The sequence below is a fragment of the Eretmochelys imbricata genome, chromosome 1, assembly GCF_965152235.1.
Source record: "Eretmochelys imbricata isolate rEreImb1 chromosome 1, rEreImb1.hap1, whole genome shotgun sequence".
NCBI lineage: Eukaryota > Metazoa > Chordata > Testudines > Cheloniidae > Eretmochelys > Eretmochelys imbricata.
Window position 1 is genome coordinate 152,431,861 of NC_135572.1, and position 15,007 is coordinate 152,446,867.

Below are 15,007 nucleotides of genomic sequence, written 5' to 3' on the forward strand. Positions count from 1 at the left end.
TCTGCTACGCAAGATCCATAAACCTGGAAATCCTGGTCGCCCCATCATCTCAGGCATTGGCACCCAGACAGCAGGATTGTCTGGCTATGTAGACTCCCTCCTCAGGCCCTACGCTACCAGCACTCCCAGCTATCTTCGAGACACCCCTGACTTTCTGAGGAAACTACAATCCATCGGTGATCTTCCCGAAAACACCATCCTGGCCACTATGGATGTAGAAGCCCTCTACACCAACATTCCACACAAAGATGGACTACAAGCCATCAGGAATAGTATCCCCGATAATGTCACGGCAAACCTGGTGGCTGAACTTTGTGACTTTGTCCTCACCCATAACTATTTCACATTTGGGGACAATGTATACCTTCAAATCAGCGGCACTGCTATCAGCGGTACCCGCATGGCCCCACAGTATGCCAACATTTTTATGGCTGACTTAGAACAACGCTTCCTCAGCTCTCGTCCCCTAATGCCCCTACTCTACTTGCTCTACATTGATGACATCTTCATCATCTGGACCCATGGAAAAGAAGCCCTTGAGGAATTCTACCATGATTTCAACAATTTCCATCCTACCATCAACCTCAGCCTGGACCAGTCTACACAAGAGATCCACTTCCTGGATACTACGGTGCTAATAAGCAATGGTCACATAAACACTACCCTATACCGGAAACCTACTGACCGCTATTCCTACCTACAAGCCTCCAGCTTTCACCCAGATCACACCACACGATCCATTTTCTACAGACAAGCTCTACCATACAACTGCATTTGCTCCAACCCCTCAGACAGGGACAAATACCTACAAGATCTCTATCAAGCATTCTTACAACTACAACACCCACCTGCTGAAGTGAAGAAACAGATTGACAGAGCCCGAAGAGTACCCAGAAGTCACCTACTACAGGACAAGTCCAAAAAAGAAAATAACAGAATGCCACTAGCCATCCCCTTCAGCCCCCAACTAAAACCTCTCCAACGCATCATCAACGATCTACAACCTATCCTGAAGGACGACCCATCACTCTCACAGATCTTGGGAGACAGGCTAGTCCTTGCTTACAGACAGCCCCCCAACCTGAAGCAAATACTCACCAGCAACCACACACCACACAACAGACCCACTAATCCAGGAACCTATCCTTGCAACAAAGCCCGTTGCCAATTGTGTCCACATATCTATTCAGGGGACACCATCATAGGGCCTAATCACATCAGCCACACTATCAGAGGCTCGTTCACCTACACATCTACCAATGTGATATATGCCATCATGTGCCAGCAATGCCCCTCTGCCATGTACATTGGTCAAACTGGACAGTCTCTACGTAAAAGAATAAAAAGGAAAAACTTTTTCACTAGGAGGGTGGTGAAACACTGGAATGCGTTACCTAGGGAGGTAGTGGAATCTCCTTCCTTAGAAGTTTTTAAGGTCAGGCTTGACAAAGCCCTGGCAGGGATGATTTAGTTGGGGATTGGTCCTGCTTGGAGCAGGGGGTTGGACTAGATGACTTCCTGAGGTCCCTTCCAACCCTGATATTCTATGATTCTATGAAATGGACACAAATCAGATGTCAAGAATTATAACATTCAAAAACGAGTCGGAGAACACTTTAATCTCTTTGTCACTCCATTACAGACCTAAAAGTGGCAATTCTTCAACAAAAAAACTTCAAAAACAGACTCCAAGGAGAGACTGCTGAATTGGAATTAATTTGCAAACTGGATACAATTAATTTAGGCTTGAATTAAGACTGGGAGTGGATGGGTCATTACACAAAGTAAAACTATTTCCCCATGTTTATTCCCCCCACTGTTCCTCAGACATTCTTGTCAATTGCTGGAAATGGCCCACCTTGATTATCACCACAAAAGGTTCCCCCCTCCCCCGCTCTCCTGCTGGTAATAGCTCACCTTACCTGATCACTCTCGTTACAGTGTGTATGGTAACACCCATTGTTTCTTGTTCTCTATGTATATAAATCTCCGCACTATATTTTCCTCTGAATGCATCGGATGAAGTGAGCTGTAGCTCACGAAAGCTTATGCTCAAAAAAATTTGTTAATCTCTAAGGTGCCACCAGTACTCCTTTTCTTTTTCACAAAGCGAACACTCCTTCTCCGAAATGGCGGATGGGGGCTGGCTCTAGTCTGAGGGAAAAACTGCCCTGAGAAGAGACGGGGAGGTCCTAGAGCAGTGGTTCCCAAACTGGGGTTCATGAACCCCAGGGGGTTCGCAAAATGTTACGGGGGGTTCTCGGGAAAAAATTCCCTAATGGTGGACAGAGCTGTCCCTAGGGACCCCGGGCAGCACGGGGCCAGCAGCCCGGAGCCCCTGGATTTCCAAGAGCTAAGCAGATCAAAGCAAGCATATCAATCACACTGAGGAGATTTAAACTTCAAGATTTCTTATAAGAAATGGAAAGGGAGGTGGATATTTTCCCCTGTTTTTAAAATTAAATAGACAGCTAGTATTGTTTCTAAAATTATTAGAAAGAACAAGTTTAAGCTTTGTTGGAACGTGCGTTGTGTGCCCGGACTGCTCAAGACCTGAATGCTTGTGTAGGAGGAACTCTTTGAGTTGGCTTCTTAAATACCTTCACGCTGTTTCACATCTGATACTCCTTGATGAAACATAGGAGCCTTGTCTTGTAACAGGCTTTTTCAAAGTGATACAAGCTAGGACAGTGAGATCTTTGGAATAGTGTTGCCCTTTTGATGATGTAATAAAAATACTATAATGATAAACACTAATTAATAATAAATAATGTGTAATAAGCATGATATAAAAATAAATTTTATATTTCCAAGCTCATTGCTTTTCTCATTTATACTCAGGTAAAGGAGAAAATCCCTGGAAATATTCCTTTTTAGGAGGGGGTTCGAGAGACGTGACATTTTACTGAAAAGGGTTCACAGGTTGTTAAAGTTTGGGAACCACTGCCCCAGAGGGGTGAGATGGGGGCTGAGGCCCAGAATAAGAGGGTTTAGTGTGGGCAGGGGGCGGAGCAGCGCTCCAGTTGGCGCGGGGGGCGGGCAGGCTAGTCAGTCAGCCCAGCCCAGCCCAGTCCAACCTCTCAGTGCGCAGGGCGCCCCTTCCCAGTGAAGCTCCCGCCCACAGCGCCCTGGCCGCCTCATCCCCTGCCGGCTGGAGCTGGGGAGCCGCGGCGCTTGCGCAGAGGCAGCGCCAGCGCCAGCGCCAGCGGGGGCCGTCCCGGGAGTCTCGAGAGCCGCGAGCTGGGTTGCGGCTGACGGGGGGAGCGGAGTGGATCGTGCGCCGCTCCCGGACCGGAGAGAGGAGCGCGGCGCGCCGAGGTCTGTGCCCGGGGCTGCCCCTCTGCCGGGGCGGAATGGGATGCGCCGCCGGGGCGGGGCGGGAGGCTGGCGGGTGCACTTGGGGGGTGTGCGGGGGGTGAGCTGGGCTGATGGGGGCTTAGGCACGTGGTGTGTGGGTGGGGGTGGGGTAGGGTACGGGGACTGGTGCGGGGGTGCAGGGTACGGGGTGTGGCAGGCGGCGCCGGGGGGTGCAGGGTAGGGGGAGTGGCAGGCAGTGTCCAGGGGTGGGTGGGGGCAGGGTACGGGGACTGGCAGGCGGTGCCCAGGGGTGGTTTCTTGCTTAGAGCAACTCTTCCAAGTCCTTCCTCTGCCTCCCCGAAAGTTGGGAGTTGGCGCTGCCCGTGTGTCTTCTCTTTTGGGGGGTGAGGTGGTTGGAAAAGTTTGCTGTGGGACTGCGTTTAGTTGAGAGAGCCTTGTGTATGGTGTGTTGGGGGAGGCAGCTTGCGGTGCTGGCTGTCCGGGGGAGTGATAACGGGAGTTTCTTGTCTGATTTCTGTTCTGGCCCATTGTGCTGCTGAAAATCAACAAAGGGGGTGTCTGTTTTGCAGGCAGCAGCAGGGTCTGACAGATGTGGGGGAGGGAGCTGCTCTTGCTCGCATTCTGTGTTCAGCAATTGTCTCTTTTGGGAGGTGAGAAAAAAGATCCTTTCAGCTCCCCCCCCCCCGCCCCACCCTCATAGTCATCTGATGTTGGGTGTTTGTAACTGTGAGCTGTTTTGTGGATGGTGGCCCTGCCATTGATTGACAGAACTATGGATTGGTGGTTGTTGTTGTTTTTTTTTTTAAAAGGGAGATCCCAGTGTTTGGGTCTGTCACTGTAGTTTCGGTACTACATTCAGTTTTAGGTAGCTGGGTATCAGGAAGATAGAGGGAATTTAAGGGAAGAGTGAAACCCAATGACTGTGGCTGGAGATTGATGAGGAAAGTTCAAAGTGTATATGTAATGTGTGTGTAGATATACATATGGTGGGTGGATCCTGCTGTAGAGGTTGCCTGGCACTTTCCATTATAAGACCCAGTTTTCAGTTGCTTATAACCTTGCTGAACTTTAACTGTTTGGGTGGAAATTTTCCATCCTGGGTTCCAGCCTCCGATTGTATTTTTTTAAAAAAATTTTTTGTTTTGTTTTTAATTTAACAAGTCTAGGAAAGAATATCTTCTGCCCATGTTAAAAAAAATTCTATGGTTTTGTTTGGAAAGCTCAGCTACTCTAATGCTTTGGATCAGGGACTTGACATTTGGCTTGTAATTGGCCTTTATGTTAGAAATGGGCCTCTAGCCATCCCTGTTAACCAAACAAATTTGGCCAAGTTATAAGCCTTTGAAAAATTGCAGTTAACATATGCTTGGTAGGTTTCAGAGTAACAGCCGTGTTAGTCTGTATTCGCAAAAAGAAAAGGAGTACTTGTGGCTCCGTAGAGACTAACCAATTTATTTGAGCATGAGCTTTCGTGAGCTACCGATGAAGGGAGCTGTAGCTCATGAAAGCTCATGCTCAAATAAATTGGTTAGTCTCTAAGGTGCCACAAGTACTCCTTTTCTTTTTGCAAATACAGACTAACACGGTTGTTACTCTGAAACCTTTCTTGTAATTGCAGCTCAGGGCTGTTGCTGGCCATGCCAGGTCTAGGTCTTGGCATCTGAACGCTCTATTTGGAGGATTGAGACTGGCTGAGCGAAAGGATTGAGACAAGCAGCTGAGAGAGAGGAACTACATGAGCGCAACATTACGAATTTGTTCTATCCATAAGGATGGAGTTTGCGTTTGAAGCAAGAAAATTAGGCAACAGTTGAAAATGGTGCTTTTGATTAATTGAGATGTACAAAGGTCTCGGGGGGTGGTAATGAATGTTTTGACCCCCTGCAATCTGGCTTCTGCTTCCTTCACTCTGTTGATATGACTTGTCAAGGATTTGACTTTTTCTTTGCTAAATCTCAGATTCTCTACTCTGTTCTTTTTGGCTTCTCTACTGCTTTTCGTGCTCGTAATCACATCCTCCTTAATGAAATACTATCCAACCAAGGCTTCCAGGATGCTGTCTGCTCCTAGCTTAGTGTTTCTGCAGTCTCTTTCTTTGGCCTCCCACAGCCATCTCTGCGCGTTCTTCAGTGTTGCTCCTTAAATTCCAAATAAACTACTTGAAAAAATGGTGTGGAGAACAATAAAGCACTGGCCAAAGAGTGGATTGAATGACCTAATGTCTAACTTTGCTGTCCCTGCCAGCTATTTTTGTTCAAGTTCAAACGTTGGTAACTATTTAACCTTTTCAAAACTAATCTAACAATACCCAGCCATTTCCTTGTTTACCCTTTACTATGTGCTAATGGGTCTTGTTAAACAAAACTCTCTTTTCAGTGTCTGAGGTGTGCTTGGTCCTTCCCCCTTTGTAGTTGATTGTTGATGCTGCTGATAATCAAATTCTCTGTAGTGCTGTAGCAGTCAGCAATATTGAGTTACTAATCAAAATTGTAAATTCCTCCCATAAAATCAAAATGTGTCATATTTTCAAATTGGAATTTAGAAAACTGCATGCTAACTGCCTAAAATCCTACTGAATTTTTAGTTTATTTAAAGCATTTATGTCCTGCCTTAAGCTATTGTAGTGTTGAGTTGTGGTATTTCATGGTAGGGATGACTGTTTCTAGGGTAGAGAATGATTTTTGTTGTGCAGCTTGTAAAGTATTTATAATTCTAGATGGAGCTATAAATACGATTGGATATACACTTGTAATATCAGGCAGAGACTGACTTTGTTCTGTGTTTGTACATCCACTAACCAGTGGGGACCTGGTCTGTGACTCGGGTTTCCAGGTACTATGGTTATACAAATAATAATAATGCTGCCTCTTTCTAAACTATGGAAAAATACTTTTGGCATAAAATGAGACTTCTCTAGTGTACTTGGGTGGGAAAAGAGGTCTTGTTAATCTGTTACTTGCTTTTGAATGATGCAGTTTTGCGGTAGTTTTTTGGCTTGGCTACACTTACATTTGATAGCGCTCTAACTTGCTGGCTCAGGGGGGTTAAAAATCACCCCCCTGAGCGCAGCAAGTCAGAGCGCTTTAAAGCGCTAGTGTAAACGGGCTCCCAGTGCTCAGAGCTAATCCCCTCATGGAGGTGGATTACCAGGAGCACTGGGAGAGCTTTCTCCCAGTGCTCGTGCGTGACCACACTCGCACTTCGAAGTGCTGCCGCGGGAGAGCTCCAGTGTAGCCATGCCCTTAGACAGATTTGTGTGAAGTGTTGTACATTTGTTTGGTGAATTGTTCTAAAAGATCCGAATCAACAAATTAAGCTTTCTGTATTAATTGCTAGTTAAAGTGACAGTATTTTAATAGTGATCAATACATTATTTAGTCAGAAATCCTGTAACATTTTTAGGCTAGTGATCAGTCTATTTCAGTATAGCTTCTCCAGCAGTGGTCAGAATCAAGTGCACCTTTCTCATGTCAGTAAAATCATGCTGCATGCAGTCCGGGAATAAACTGTCATGGGGGAAGTTTCTTAACCCCAGCCATTAGAGTTTGGCTTTGTGCCCTATAGCATGAGAATCTATATCCCTTCCAAACTCTTGGTTTGTTAGGATTTTTTATGCGTTTGGAGGGTGTGGGATGTTATTTCCTATTGTTGTAACTCTGTATACCTGTTTTCTATATAGAAATGCCTAATCCTTTTTTAAACCCTGCTAAGGTCTTGGACTCTGTGTTGTGGCAATGAGTTCCATAGTCTAATTTCAGGTTTCAGCTTATGTTTACTTTATTCTATCTCTAAATCCATAACAGGTAAAATTTCAACTGCCTCTTTTGTAACCTTCATAGTCTTCGCCATATCTCAGTAAAACAGCTTAACACCTGAAGAAGGGATCCTCTTTGGCTGAAAAACTTTAGTACTGTTATCACTGCTCAAAAATATATGTCTACCCACTAGCTGCTAGGCATATGATGGGGCTTGTGGGGGGAAGTACCAGTATGATCTAGAGGGAAAGCCCTGCTGAGAAGTTCAGCCTCCTTGCATCTCCCCAAGTGCTTGCTGGTAAAGGGGTGGTGCTGGGATTTTTACCAGGGTGCTGTTCACGGACTCTGCTTAGAGTCTCTAGCTTTCATATCAACCTTTGGATTCTAGATGTCTCTGCTTCTAGTTACTTGCCGAAGGGGAGAGGGAGCTTTTGGTTTCTCCTTTCCCTATTCCTCACCCTCAAGACTCTGGGCTGTTGCGAGGAGTGATAGAGAAAAGAGGTCGCTGCTATTGCCCCAGTCCTTTTTTCTTTTTTTTTTTTTTTTGTCCTTGTGGATAATTCTTGTGCCTGTCTTCTGTCTCTTCCGTAGCTACAGCTGACATTGACATAATTCTTGAGGTTCTTACTATTGTTCATTCCTTACTGAATAACAGCCATGAAACTGACTAGTCTTCCTAATTTCAAGGTGCTGTTGCTTGGCAAAACTGTGAGCAGCAACAACAGAGGAGGTGGACAGGTGGTAACCCTGTTAGTCTGTTTGGAGATTTAGTAAGGCAACGCTACATGAGTCTACTTTTGGTTTCCAGTTGGGAGACTTTCTTTGCAAATCATAGGGCTAGAGAGGTAACTTTTTAAACTGAAAGCTTAAATTTTGCAGAAACTGAAGTTAGGTGACAAAGACACTGAACAGCTTTTCACTTTTCAGAGTAGCAGCCGTGTTAGTATGTATCTGCAAAAAGAACAGGAGTACTTGTGGCACCTTAGAGAAAGCTTATGCTCTAATAAATTTGTTAGTCTCTAAGGTGCCACAGCTTTTCACTTGTGATTTAATTTTCTCAAACCATGACTATAATTTTAGTAGTATCCACAAATGTGTGTTCCCCATGTGCTTGAGACAGACTTTCCAATTTAATGACTTATTAAATTAATTTCACTGCAGGGTTAAATTTATCAAGTGACTTCAGTGAGTGTAAAACACTTTACTGACTCAGATCTTTTAAAGCTAATTTTAAGTAGTACATTAGATTTTTTTTTTTTTAAAGTTCCATGACACACTAGCAGCCTGGATTGTTGTCTGTAAATGGTTTGTCTTACATTGAATATAAAACATGCAAAGAAACAGCCAGGGAGAAAACGTGTATTGTACTAAACTTCAACAATTATTTCAGACAAAAGGAAGTGAAATGTAAATGGAGACTCTTCTTCTGTTAAGAGGATACTGTTTTTTCTTGGTAGCTGCAGTGGTTTATCCACTAGTGCTGGAGGTGTATGGAAAAATCATTTAAACTATACCTTAATGCAAAAATGGGAAGAATTGCCTTGGCACTCTATAATAATTTAAAAACCTTGCCACATGATTCCATTGCTGCAATTCTAGTGATTTTTTTTGTAGCATTGTACTTGACTGTCTAAAATTGGAAACAAACACAAATTACATATCTTCATGCAACTAGGCACTTTATTTTCAAGTTAAGCTTCAGCCAAAATGGGTCATTTCTCTTTATTGACTAAGGGCTAAGAGAAGATGGCAGGGTCCACTGCGTGTGTGGGAGGGTACCTAACGTACAGTCTTCCTCCATGCTATGGCAGGTAAATATTTTTAAGATGTTATTTAAATAGTGTGCCCTTCCTCTTCCCCACCCCCCCCTTTGTACTTTCAGAGCCCTGCTAGAACTGTTGACCCCTTTGGACACAATGGTAATGACTAAGGTGTGCTGTCAGTTATTTTCCATCCATAATGACTGTGGCTATGGAAGTGGCTCATTGGCACAGCCACCCAAGCTATTACACATGTTGGAAGAAAGGGATCAAGTCTTATCAGGTTGAGACATGAGTTCAAAATTCAAAATGCTAGAAGACTTTGGATAATGGGTGATTAGTCTAAATAGAGATGATGCTCTTAGCATTTCAACCTTCACACATCATACCAGTAACCCATAGTAAGCTTCCTTCTCTTTTTAAATGAATGAGCTTCTCTATATTAGAGGACAGAAGTCTGTAATTGAACTGCTTGTATTTCAGCAGTTCAAACACAAGTGTTTTAGAGTCCACTCTTGCAGATTTGCCCCTCTTTTGGGGTATCTCTTTTCTAAACAATGGCAGTTGTCGATTGTATTGTGGTAGTGCCTACAGGCCCCACTGTGTTAAGTACATAAGAATGGCCATACTGGGTCAATCCAAAGGTCCATCTAGCCTAGTATGTCTTCCAACAGTGGCCAATGCCAGATGCCCCAGAGGGAATGAACAGAGCAGGTAATCATCGAGTGATCCATCTCCTGTCACCCATTCCCAGCTTTTGGCAAACAGACGCTAAGGACGCCATCCCTGCCCATCCTAGCTAATAGCCGTTGATGGACCTATCCTCCGTGAATTTATCTAGTTCTTTTTTGAACCCTGTTATAGTCTTGGCCTTCACAACATCCTCTGGCAAAGAGTTCCAAGGTTGACTCTGTGCTGTGTGAAGAAATACTTCCTTTTATTTGTTTTAAACCTGCTGCCTATTAATTTCATTTGATGACCCCTAATTCTTGTGTTTATAAAGGAGTAAATGACACTTCCTTATTCATTTTCTCCACGCCAGTCATGATTTTATAGACCTCAATCATATCCCCCTTTAGTCATCTCTTTTCCAAGCTGAAAAGTCCCAGTCTTATTATCTCATACGGAAGCTGTTCCATACCCCTAATCCTTTTTGTTGCCCTTTTCTGAACTTTTTCCAATTCCAGTATATCTTTTTTGAGATGGAGCGACGACATCTGCATGCAGTATTCAAGATATGGGCGTACCATGGATTCACTTTTTGTAACATATTTGTACAGTGAGTCCAAACTCAATTTATAAGGTAAGTAGCTGGTGCTTAGCCCACAGTTAAATGCAGAACTACTAGATGCAGTGCCTTCTGGGAGACTTCAGAAGGCTACTGTGGAATAACAAATCGGTCACTGTATGATGGAAGGAACACTTTGGAGATCTACTGAATTGTGACTTCGATGTTGATGAAAGCATCTTTGACTTAATCCCTCAATATACCATCCAGGACGATCCTAAAACCACCAACACTTCTTGAGGTAAGAAAAACCATCAAACAGATGAAGAACAATAAGGCATCTGGACCTGATGGAATTTCCACTGAAATCTTCAAAGAAGGAGGAGAAGAACTGGCTCACCAGCTTCACGCCCTAATCCTCAAGAACTGGAATTCAGAAGAAATCACAGCCGACCTTAGTCACAATCATGGCATTCCTACCTTCAAGAAAGGAGACAAATCAGATTGTGGAAACTATCAAGGAATCTCTCTGCTGTCCACATATGGAAAGATCCTCACCAGAATTCTCCTCAACAGGCTGCTCCGTCTTGCTGAGGAAATCCTCAAAGAATCACAGTGCAGATTTAGACCAACTCAGGGTATCACCAACATGATCTTCACTGCTCACTAACTTCAGGAAAAGTACCATAACACCAACCTCTCTATATTGACCTCATTGACTTCATGAAAACATTTGATTCCATCAACCATGAGGCTCTGCGGAGAACTCTCATCAAATTTGGCTGCCCACCAAAATATGTTGCTGTCCTCCGACCCCTCCACAAGAACATATCCATGACGGTTGTCAGCCGTGAATCTGAAACAGACTCCTTTATAGTCAAGACAGAAGTCAAGCAAGGTTGTGTCATCCCTCCAGACCTCTTCTCCATCTTTCTTGCTGTCATTCTCCTCATCACTGAGTTCCGCTCCAGACTTGATATCCAATACAGAATGGAGGGCAAGCTGTTCAACCTCAATTGCCTCCTATCCAAGACACAGACTATTATTAAATCAGTCATGGAACTTCAGTATGCAGACAACTATGCCTTGTGCACCCACTCAGAAGAAGATTTTCAAAAAACAGTTGACATCCTCTCTGAGGCCTACAATCAACTGAGTCTCTCACACCACACCAAGAAAACGAAAGCGCTTCACCAACAGGCTCTGAACTTCCAGGATCCTGCTCCCACAATCAAGATAAACAAAGGGACCCTGGTGAACATTGAGCACTTCCCCTGCCTCTGTAGCTGTCTGTCATAGAAAGCTGACTTTAAGAAGGACATTCAGCACTGCCTCCAATGTGGCAGTACAGCTTTCGGACGTTTGAGAAAATGTCTTTGATTATAACATCAAGAGCAAAACCAAACTTCTTGTGTACCAGGCCATTGTCATCCCTGCTCTTCTGTACATACCAAAACCTGGGTCACACGTAGTAGGCATCTCAAGGCTCTTGAAAGATATCATCAATGGTGCCTCCGCAAGATCTCCCAAGTGAAGGGGGTTAACTCACGCACCAACATCTGCATTATGTACCAAGCCAAAGCTTTCAGCATTGAAGGGATGATCATCAGCCATCAACTCTGTTGGGCTGGTCATGTTCTTTGGATGCCAGACAATTGACTCCCAAAGCAGTCACGTTCTCACAACTGAGCCATGGCCAACAGATGAAGGGAGGGCAGAAAAAGCACTTCAGAGACACCCTCAAAGCCAACATGTAGTACAACGTTGACATGAACTTATGAACTAAGCCCTTGACTGATTAAAATGGAGAAGTACCTTGTGGCAAGGGTCCCAGCACTTGGAGACCCAACGAAGACCGAGAAATGGAGGAGGTAAGAACATGACACAGCCCAACTCAACAATCCTGATCCACCCCTTCCACCAGGAAACATCTGCCCTGGCTGATGAGATGAATGGATCCCAAATTGGTCTCATTAGCCACCTGCAGATGCACCAGCAATAGCCAACTATCATTTCTTGGAAGACAATTCTCCTCGAACTTCGAGGGATCGCTGATGATGGAACAATAGTGGGAGGATTAGTTGAATTATATTATCTAAACGGCATCCACATTGGCACTAGAATACTTCAGTCTGCAGCATAATCTATTCAAAACAGTATTCAGCACATGTGTAAATCAACTGGAGTGCTTTTGTGTGTGTATGTTAAAATTCTACCTGGAACAAACAATACCTGGCACAGTAAAAGTCTCTAGTAGGGACAGGGAAAATATGTATTTTTAAAATACATATGCATGGAAACTCCCACATCACTTAGATCTGGGGGGAAAAAATAGCTGTTTAGAAAGCTTCGGATTTTTTTCTCTTCATATGGCTGATCCCTCTTTTTCATGTTTTATTTTAGAATTTAAAGCGCTTTGAACATCTGTTGTGACTATTTTTTGTTTGACTATTAGAAGTTTTGCGTATCCTTTCATTTTTTTAAATTCAGTTTTCAAACATGACAAAACATAAAAGAAAATGTTTAGGCTTTCTGTACTTATTATATGATGAGCAAACGAAATGCCCATGTCTAACTTTTGCATGACTGCTATTCCATGCACTTAAATATTTACAGTTGCTAATTTCAGTGGACTGGAAAAATCCCGTAAGTACTTTGCTTAGTAATCTTATCCTATGTGCCTTGTTTCTGGGAGAAAATAGGCAAGGCAGGAAAATAGGCAAGTCTAAACTTGCTGACAGTGCAGAACACTTAAGACAGTATTCATTTTCAAATTTCTCTTGTTCAGTGTGGTACTTAAAACAAGAGATAAATTTCTTTCCTACCCTTTCCTGGGTAATTTCCCTAAACTGAACGAGCTGTAAGTCATTCTGTGTGTACCAAGGAAACACTAAATATACTCAAAAAGAGAAGGAGGACTTGTGGAACCTTAGAGACTAACAAATTTATTTGAGCATAAGCTTTCATGTAATTCTGATTGAGATCAAATCATCTTTTTTTCTTGTTCCTAAATAGAGTAGTTTCTTCACAAAGGTTTTTTTTTCACATCGTTACCACAAACACATTCTGCATATTTATAATTTTCATGAAAAGTCATACTGGCAAGTGAGAGATTATCCAGGATGTTTCCAGCCACAGTGTAGCTGATACCTAGCCTGACATGAGTAAGAGCTTGGCTGTACTTGCAGATGGAGACCGCAGCAGGGAAAACGCCGCCGTGTGTTTACACTTTCCACTGCAAGCGCACTAGTGTGTCCACATTAGCAGCTCTTGCAACGCCACAGAGAGCAGTGCATTGTGGTAGCTATCCCAATGTGCAAGTGGCTGCAGCATGCTTTTTAAATGGTGTGTGTGGGGGGGAGTGGAGTGTGTTGTGTGTATGTCCGGGGAGAGACTGTGTTTTGGGGGCAGAGTGTGTCAGCATGTTGTCTTGTAAATTCAGACAGCAGCAGACCTCTCCCTCCCTCCCTGTCCCCCTCCCCCCCCACACACACTGCAACAGGAGCATTCCACAGTAATGGTTTGCTTTGTCCCGGAGCAGATAAGCATGCCGGCTGTCAGTCACGGAGCTTTGAAAGGGGATCTCCGCATGCCTGCAGCCGAGTTCAAAACAGTGACGAGTGGCTTGACTTTAGGGGATTATGGGATGTATCCAGAGGCCAATCACAGTGCAGTAATGCAACATGTCGTCCACACTGACACCCAGGCGTTTCAGCCGGGGCGCAGCAAGCTTTATGCTTCTCATGGAGGTGGATTACCAGGGGCTCTGCAGCTGCAGATTCCGGGTGCTCTAAGTGCCTTGTCAGTGTGGATACCTCAGGAGTTAGAGTGCCCGGGGCTGATTTAATGCGCTCTAACTTGCAAGTGTAGCCAAGCCCTAATTAATGCATGGAGGAAGACCTTATTTCTTGGAAGATAATATTATGGAGGTAAATGAATTATCAGGCTGAAAACAGAAAGTTTGTGGTAAATGAGATCAGCAAATAGGTTAGCAGGCTAAGAAGACAGAATGTCTGAGCCAGCTGAGATAAGAACAACACCCAGGCAACTGTCTGTTATGAACTAGGAAACGAGGGACAAAATAATCTAGGGTTGTAGAGATGAGGTAAAGAGGAAGTCGAAACATGGGCAGCGCATGGACGGAGCATGCAGTACGGGGATTGGTTCTTGCTAAGAAACCAAGCCAAAGCTGCTACAGTGTCACAATTTAAAAAAAAACAAAAAAAAAACACAATCCTAATAAACTACTTTAGATTAGCTTTAAAAGATCTGAGTCAGTAAAATATTTTACACCCATTGGAGTCGCTTGATAAACTTAACACTACAGTTAAATTAATTTACAAAAGCCATTAAACTTGGAAGTCTGGCTCAAGCACATGTGGAAGAGAACCTATTTGTAGCTGATACTACAAACCACCATCTGGAGCGAAACAAAGCTGATTTATCTTTCTAAAAAAATTGTCTTGTAGTATTGGTAGCGATGGGAGAACTGGGGAAGGGGCTGTGTGATTTAAAAGTTTGAGTCGACATTATAGAATGGGTTTACATTTTAAAGGTGATGGCATATAAATGAGTCTGGGGTTTTTAAATGAGACTGGAACGTTGTGGAATATAATCAAGCCTGGGGTTTTTCTAAGTCAAAACAATTGTACTTTAGTAGGCCCAGAATGTATGGTGGGCATGCATGCAAATAGAACCCAGCTGTTTTGGTGGCGAAAAATACATAACACCCAACACCACAGCCCAAAGTAAGTGTATCTACCCTAGAATCATTTGAAAAAGGTGCTCTACAGAAACCGTAGAGCCAGAAGAGAGACTGTGGCAACCATAATGGGTGGCACAGAAGTTGGGGTGTCCCTGTGGAATTCTGAAGACACGAGGAATTAAACCTTAAAATTAACTTGAATTTGGTTTAGCCATTTAAAAAAAAGGAGGAGGGATTCTTT

The 15,007-nt window shown here is 43.7% G+C and overlaps 1 protein-coding gene across 6 annotated transcripts in view; it reads left to right on the plus strand.

The window, feature by feature from the left end:
• The first annotated feature begins 3,191 nt into the window (after nt 1-3,191).
• The window catches only part of PRRG1 (proline rich and Gla domain 1), a 48,609-nt gene continuing 36,793 nt past the window's right edge, over nt 3,192-15,007 (plus strand). For 2 of the 6 annotated variants that reach the window (XM_077817059.1, XM_077817086.1), the window contains exon 1: nt 3,192-3,318. The gene's annotated coding sequence lies outside the window, so the exon portion shown is untranslated. Of the gene's footprint in view, nt 3,319-3,680; nt 3,702-3,887; nt 3,969-15,007 lie in introns of those variants that run through there. The other 4 variants (XM_077817103.1, XM_077817069.1, XM_077817095.1 and 1 more) reach the window with 4 other exon arrangements.